Source organism: Hemitrygon akajei, unplaced genomic scaffold (genome assembly GCF_048418815.1).
Source record: "Hemitrygon akajei unplaced genomic scaffold, sHemAka1.3 Scf000098, whole genome shotgun sequence".
NCBI lineage: Eukaryota > Metazoa > Chordata > Chondrichthyes > Myliobatiformes > Dasyatidae > Hemitrygon > Hemitrygon akajei.
In genome coordinates, this window is record NW_027331984.1 from 2,670,908 (window position 1) to 2,679,844 (window position 8,937).

An 8,937-nucleotide genomic window follows, 5' to 3' on the forward strand; every position below is an offset into this window, starting at 1 on the left:
TCACCGTCCCATCACAAAAGCCAGGGGTCAGACACAGAGTGAATCTCCATCCAAACCGTCCCATCTCACATTGCCGTGGTCAGACACAGATTGAAACTCCCTCCTCTCCGTCCCATCACAAAATCCCGGGGTCAGACGCAGAGTGAATCTCCATCCTCACAGTCCCAACATACACTCTCGGGGTCAGACACAGAGTGAATCGCCCTCCTCACCGACCCATCACAAAAGCCAGGTGTCAGATACAGAGAGAATCTCCATCCAACCGTACCATCACACGTTCCCGGGGTCAGACAGAGAGTGAATCTCCCTCCTCACCGTCCCATCACAAAAGCCCGGGGTCAGACACAGAGTGAATCGCCCTCCTCACCGTCCCATCACAAAAGCCAGGTGTCAGACACAGAGAGAATCTCCATCCAACCGTCCCATCACACACTCCCTGGATCAGACTCAGAGTGAACCACCATCCAAACCGTTCCATCACACGTTCCCGGGGTCAGACACAGAGTGAATCTCCCGCTTCACCGTCCCATCACAAAAGCCCGGGGTCAGCCACAGAGTGAATCTCCATCCAATCCGTCCCATCACAAACTTCCGGTGTCTGACACAGAGTAAATCTCCCACAACACCGTCCCATCACAAAAGACCTGGGTCAGACACTCAGTGAACATCCATCCAAACCGTCCCATCACACATTGCCGGGGTGAGAAACATGACTGAATCTCCTTCCACACCATCCCATCACAAATTCCAGGGCTCAGACATAGAGAGAATCTGCATCCACACCTTTCCATGACAAACTGCCGGGGACAGACAAAGAGTAAATCTCCCTCCTCACCGTCCCATCACAAAAGCCCGGGGTCAGACACAGAGTGAATCTCCCTCTTCACCGTCCCATCACAAATTCCCGGGGTCAGACTTAGAGTGAATCTGCATCCACACCTATCCATCACAAACTCCCGGGGTGTGAAACAGAGTGAAACTCCCTCCTCACCGTCCCATCACACACTCCCGGGGTCAGACACAGAGTGAATCTCCATCCACACCGTCCCATCACAAAATTCCGGTGTCTGACACTGAGTGAACCTGCATCCAAACAGTCCCATCACACATTGCCGGGGTCAGACACAGAGTGAATATCCTTACACACCATCCCATCAAAAATCCAGGGGTCAGACATAGAGAGAATCTGCATCCACACCTTTCCATGACAAACTCCCGTGGTCAGACAAAGAGTAAATCTCACTCCTAACGGTCCCATCACACTCTCCCGGGGTCAGACACAGAGTGAATCTGCATCCAAACCGTCCCATCACACGTTCCCGGGGTCAGACACAGAGTGAATCTCCCTCCTCACCGTCCTATCACACACTCCCGGGGTCAGACACAGAGTGAATCTCCATCCACACCGTCCCATCACAAACTTCCGGGGTCAGACACAGAGTGAATCTCCCGCTTCACCGTCCCATCACAAAAGCCCGGGCTCAGACAAAGAGTGAATCTCCCTCTTCACCGTCCCATCACAAATTCCCGGGGTCAGACTTAGAGTGAATCTGCATCCACACCTATCCATCACAAACTCCCGGGGTGTGAAACAGAGTGAAACTCCCTCCTCACCGTCCCTTCACACACTCCCGGGGTCTGACACAGAGTTAATCTCCATCCACACCGTCCCATCACAGGGTCCCGGGGTCAGACGCAGAGTGAATCTCCATCCTAACAGCCCCAACATACACTCTCGGGGTCAGATACAGAGTAAATCTGAATCCAACCGTCCCATCACACGTTCCCGGGGTCAGACAGAGATTGAATCTCCCTCCTCACCGTCCCATCACAAAAGCCCGGGGTCAGACACAGAGTGAATCTCCCTCCACACCGTCCCGTCACAAAAGCCCTGGGTCAGACACTAAGTGAACCTGCATCGAAACAGTCCCATCACACATTGCCCGGGGTCAGACACAGAGTGAATCTCCTTCCACACCGTTCCATCACAAATTCCAGGGCTCAGACATAGAGAGAATCTGCATCCACACCTTTCCATGACAAACTCCCGGGGTCAGACAAAGAGTAAATCTCCCTCCTCACGGTCCAATCACACACTCCCGGGGTCAGACACAGAGTGAATCTGCATCCAAACCGCCCCATCACACGTCCCCGGAGTCAGACACAGAGTGAATCTCCCCCCTCACCGTCCTATCACACACTCCCGGGGTCAGACACAGAGTGAATCTCCCCCCTCACCGTCCTATCACACACTCCCGGGGTCAGACACAGAGTGAATCTCCATCCACACCTTCCCATCACAAACTTCCGGGGTCAGACACAGAGTGAACCTCCATCTAAACCGTTCCATCACACGTTCCCGGGGTCAGACACAGAGTGAATCACCCTCCTCACCGTCCCATCACAAAAGCCCGGGGTCAGACACAGAGTGAAACTCCCTCTTCACCGTCCCATCACACACTCCCGGGGTCAGACTCGGAGTGAACCTCCATCCAAACCGTCCCATCACACGTTCCCGCGGTCAGAAACAGATTGAATCTCCCTCCACACCGTCACATCTTAAACTCCAGGGGTCAGACACTGAGTGAACCTCCCTCCACACCGTCCCATCACAAAAGACCTGGGTCAGACACTGAGTGAACATCCATCCAAACCGTCCCATCACACATTGCCGGGGTCAGAAACAGAGTGAATCTCCTTCCACACCATCCCATCACAAATTCCAGGGGTCAGACACAGAGTGAACCTCCATCCAAACCGTCCCATCACACATTGCCGGGGTCAGAAACAGAGTGAATCTCCTTCCACACCATCCCATCACAAATTCCAGGGGTCAGACATAGAGTAAATCTCCCTCCTCACCGTCCCATCACAAAAGTCCGGGCTCAGACACAGAGTGAATCTCCCTCTTCACCGTCCCATCACATATTCCCGGGGTCAGACTTAGAGGGAATCTGCATCCACACCTATCCATCACAAACTCCCGGGGTGTGAAACAGAGTGAAACTCCCTCCTCACCGTCCCTTCACACACTCCCGGGGTCTGACACACAGTGAATCTCCATCCAAACCGTCCCATCACAGGGTCCCGGGGTCAGACGCAGAGTGAATCTCCATCCTAACAGTCCCAACATACACTCTCGGGGTCAGATACAGAGTAAATCTCAATCCAACCGTCCCATCACACGTTCCCGGGGTCAGACAGAGATTGAATCTCCCTCCTCACCGTCCCATCACAAAAGCCCGGGGTCAGACACAGAGTGAATCTCCCTCCACACCGTCCCGTCACAAAAGGCCTGGGTCAGACACTAAGTGAACCTGCATCCAAACAGTCCCATCACACATTGCCCGGGGGCAGACACAGAGTGAATCTCATTCCACACCATCCCATCAAAAATTCCAGGGGTCAGACATAGAGAGAATCTGCATCCACACCTTTCCATGACAAACTCCCGGGGTCAGACAAAGAGTGAATCTCCCTCCTCACCGTCCAATCACACACTCCCGGGGTCAGACACAGAGTGAATAACCCTCCTCACCGTCCCATCACAAAAGCCCGGCGTCAGACACAGAGTGAATCTCTCTATTCACCGTCCCATCACACACTCCCGGGTTCAGACTCAGAGTGAATCTCCCTCCTCACCGTCCCATCACAAAAGCCCGGCGTCAGACACAGAGTGAATCTCCCTATTCACCGTCCCATCACACACTCCCGGGTTCAGACTCAGAGCGAACCTCCATCCAAACCGTTCCATCACACGATCCCGGTGTCAGACACAGAGTGAATCTCCCTCTTCACTGTCCCATCACAGAAGCCCGGGGTCAGTCACAGAGTGAATCTCCATCCAAACCGTCCCATCACACATTCCCGGGGTAATACACAGAGTGAATCTCCATCCACACCGTCAGATCTTAAACTCCCGGGGTCAGACACTGAGTGAACCACCATCCAAACCGTCCCATCACACATTGCCGGGGTCAGACAGAGAGTGAATCTCCCTCCTCACCGTCCCATCACAAAAGCCCTGGGTCAGACACTGAGTGAATCTCCCTCTTCACCGTCCCATCACACACTCCCGGGGTCAGACTTAGAGTGAATCTGCATCCACACCTATATATCACAAACTCCCGGGGTGTGAAACAGAGTGAAACTCCCTCCTCACCGTCCCATCACACACTCCCGGGGTCAGACGCAGAGTGAATCTCCATCCAACCGTCCCATCACACGTTCCCGGGGTCAGACAGAGAGTGAATCTCCCTCCTCACCGTCCCATCACAAAAGCCCGGGGTCAGACACCAAGTGAATCTCCCTCTTCACCGTCCCATCACACACGCCCGGGGTCAGCCACAGAGTGAATCTCCATCCAATCCGTCCCATCACAAACTTCCGGTGTCTGACACAGAGTAAATCTCCCACAACACCGTCCCATCACAAAAGACCTGGGTCAGACACTGAGTGAACATCCATCCAAACCGTCCCATCACACATTGCCGGGGTCAGAAACATGACTGAATCTCCTTCCACACCATCCCATCACAAATTCCAGGGGTCGGACATAGAGAGAATCTGCATCCACACCTTTCCATGACAAACTCCCGGGGACAGACAAAGAGTAAATCTCCCTCCTCACCGTCCCATCACAAAAGCCCGGGGTCAGACACAGAGTGAATCTCCCTCTTCACCGTCCCATCACAAATTCCCGGGGTCAGACTTAGAGTGAATCTGCATCCACACCTATCCATCACAAACTCCCGGGGTGTGAAACAGAGTGAAACTCCCTCCTCACCGTCCCATCACACACTCCCGGGGTCAGACACAGAGTGAATCTCCATCCACACCGTCCCATCACAAAATTCCGGTGTCTGACACAGAGTGAATCTCCCTCAACACCGTCCCATCACAAAAGACCTGGGTCAGACACTGAGTGAACCTGCATCCAAACAGTCCCATCACACATTGCCGGGGTCAGACACAGAGTGAATATCCTTACACACCATCCCATCAAAAATCCAGGGGTCAGACATAGAGAGAATCTGCATCCACACCTTTCCATGACAAACTCCCGTGGTCAGACAAAGAGTAAATCTCACTCCTAACGGTCCCATCACACTCTCCCGGGGTCAGACACAGAGTGAATCTGCATCCAAACCGTCCCATCACACGTTCCCGGGGTCAGACACAGAGTGAATCTCCCTCCTCACCGTCCTATCACACACTCCCGGGGTCAGACACAGAGTGAATCTCCATCCACACCGTCCCATCACAAACTTCCGGGGTCAGACACAGAGTGAATCTCCCTCTTCACCGTCCCATCACAAAAGCCCGGGCTCAGACAAAGAGTGAATCTCCCTCTTCACCGTCCCATCACAAATTCCCGGGGTCAGACTTAGAGTGAATCTGCATCCACACCTATCCATCACAAACTCCCGGGGTGTGAAACAGAGTGAAACTCCCTCCTCACCGTCCCTTCACACACTCCCGGGGTCTGACACAGAGTTAATCTCCATCCAAACCGTCCCATCACAGGGTCCCGGGGTCAGACGCAGAGTGAATCTCCATCCTAACAGTCCCAACATACACTCTCGGGGTCAGATACAGAGTAAATCTCAATCCAACCGTCCTATCACACGTTCCCGGGGTCAGACAGAGATTGAATCTCCCTCCTCACCGTCCCATCACAAAAGCCCGGGGTCAGACACAGAGTGAATCTCCCTCCACACCGTCCCGTCACAAAAGCCCTGGGTCAGACACTAAGTGAACCTGCATCCAAACAGTCCCATCACACATTGCCCGGGGTCAGACACAGAGTGAATCTCCTTCCACACCGTTCCATCACAAATTCCAGGGCTCAGACATAGAGAGAATCTGCATCCACACCTTTCCATGACAAACTCCCGGGGTCAGACAAAGAGTAAATCTCCCTCCTCACGGTCCCATCACACACTCCCGGGGTCAGACACAGAGTGAATCTGCATCCAAACCGTCCCATCACACGTCCCCGGAGTCAGACACAGAGTGAATCTCCCCCCTCACCGTCCTATCACACACTCCCGGGGTCAGACACAGAGTGAATCTCCCCCCTCACCGTCCTATCACACACTCCCGGGGTCAGACACAGAGTGAATCTCCATCCACACCTTCCCATCACAAACTTCCGGGGTCAGACACAGAGTGAACCTCCATCTAAACCGTTCCATCACACGTTCCCGGGGTCAGACAGAGAGTGAATCACCCTCCTCACCGTCCCATCACAAAAGCCCGGGGTCAGACACAGAGTGAATCTCCCTCTTCACCGTCCCATCACACACTCCCGGGGTCAGACTCGGAGTGAACCTCCATCCAAACCGTCCCATCACACGTTCCCGCGGTCAGAAACAGATTGAATCTCCCTCCACACCGTCACATCTTAAACTCCAGGGGTCAGACACTGAGTGAACCTCCCTCCACACCGTCCCATCACAAAAGACCTGGGTCAGACACTGAGTGAACATCCATCCAAACCGTCCCATCACACATTGCCGGGGTCAGAAACAGAGTGAATCTCCTTCCACACCATCCCATCACAAATTCCAGGGGTCAGACACAGAGTGAACCTCCATCCAAACCGTCCCATCACACATTGCCGGGGTCAGAAACAGAGTGAATCTCCTTCCACACCATCCCATCACAAATTCCAGGGGTCAGACATAGAGTAAATCTCCCTCCTCACCGTCCCATCACAAAAGTCCGGGCTCAGACACAGACTGAATCTCCCTCTTCACCGTCCCATCACATATTCCCGGGGTCAGACTTAGAGTGAATCTGCATCCACACCTATCCATCACAAACTCCCGGGGTGTGAAACAGAGTGAAACTCCCTCCTCACCGTCCCTTCACACACTCCCGGGGTCTGACACACAGTGAATCTCCATCCAAACCGTCCCATCACAGGGTCCCGGGGTCAGACGCAGAGTGAATCTCCATCCTAACAGTCCCAACATACACTCTCGGGGTCAGATACAGAGTAAATCTCAATCCAACCGTCCCATCACACGTTCCCGGGGCCAGACAGAGATTGAATCTCCCTCCTCACCGTCCCATCACAAAAGCCCGGGGTCAGACACAGAGTGAATCTCCCTCCACACCGTCCCGTCACAAAAGCCCTGGGTCAGACACTAAGTGAACCTGCATCCAAACAGTCCCATCACACATTGCCCGGGGGCAGACACAGAGTGAATCTCATTCCACACCATCCCATCAAAAATTCCAGGGGTCAGACATAGAGAGAATCTGCATCCACACCTTTCCATGACAAACTCCCGGGGTCAGACAAAGAGTGAATCTCCCTCCTCACCGTCCAATCACACACTCCCGGGGTCAGACACAGAGTGAATCTCCCTCCTCACCGTCCCATCACAAAAGCCCGGCGTCAGACACAGAGTGAATCTCTCTATTCACCGTCCCATCACACACTCCCGGGTTCAGACTCAGAGTGAATCTCCCTCCTCACCGTCCCATCACAAAAGCCCGGCGTCAGACACAGAGTGAATCTCCCTATTCACCGTCCCATCACACACTCCCGGGTTCAGACTCAGAGCGAACCTCCATCCAAACCGTTCCATCACACGATCCCGGTGTCAGACACAGAGTGAATCTCCCTCTTCACTGTCCCATCACAGAAGCCCGGGGTCAGTCACAGAGTGAATCTCCATCCAAACCGTCCCATCACACATTCCCGGGGTAATACACAGAGTGAATCTCCATCCACACCGTCAGATCTTAAACTCCCGGGGTCAGACACTGAGTGAACCACCATCCAAACCGTCCCATCACACATTGCCGGGGTCAGACAGAGAGTGAATCTCCCTCCTCACCGTCCAATCACAAAAGCCCTGGGTCAGACACTGAGTGAATCTCCCTCTTCACCGTCCCATCACACACTCCCGGGGTCAGACTTAGAGTGAATCTGCATCCACACCTATATATCACAAACTCCCGGGGTGTGAAACAGAGTGAAACTCCCTCCTCACCGTCCCATCACACACTCCCGGGGTCAGACGCAGAGTGAATCTCCATCCAACCGTCCCATCACACGTTCCCGGGGTCAGACAGAGAGTGAATCTCCCTCCTCACCGTCCCATCACAAAAGCCCGGGGTCAGACACCAAGTGAATCTCCCTCTTCACCGTCCCATCACACACGCCCGGGGTCAGCCACAGAGTGAATCTCCATCCAATCCGTCCCATCACAAACTTCCGGTGTCTGACACAGAGTAAATCTCCCACAACACCGTCCCATCACAAAAGACCTGGGTCAGACACTGAGTGAACATCCATCCAAACCGTCCCATCACACATTGCCGGGGTCAGAAACATGACTGAATCTCCTTCCACACCATCCCATCACAAATTCCAGGGGTCAGACATAGAGAGAATCTGCATCCACACCTTTCCATGACAAACTCCCGGGGACAGACATAGAGTAAATCTCCCTCCTCACCGTCCCATCACAAAAGCCCGGGGTCAGACACAGAGTGAATCTCCCTCTTCACCGTCCCATCACAAATTCCCGGGGTCAGACTTAGAGTGAATCTGCATCCACACCTATCCATCACAAACTCCCGGGGTGTGAAACAGAGTGAAACTCCCTCCTCACCGTCCCATCACACACTCCCGGGGTCAGACACAGAGTGAATCTCCATCCACACCGTCCCATCACAAAATTCCGGTGTCTGACACAGAGTGAATCTCCCTCAACACCGTCCCATCACAAAAGACCTGGGTCAGACACTGAGTGAACCTGCATCCAAACAGTCCCATCACACATTGCCGGGGTCAGACACAGAGTGAATATCCTTACACACCATCCCATCAAAAATCCAGGGGTCAGACATAGAGAGAATCTGCATCCACACCTTTCCATGACAAACTCCCGTGGTCAGACAAAGAGTAAATCTCAC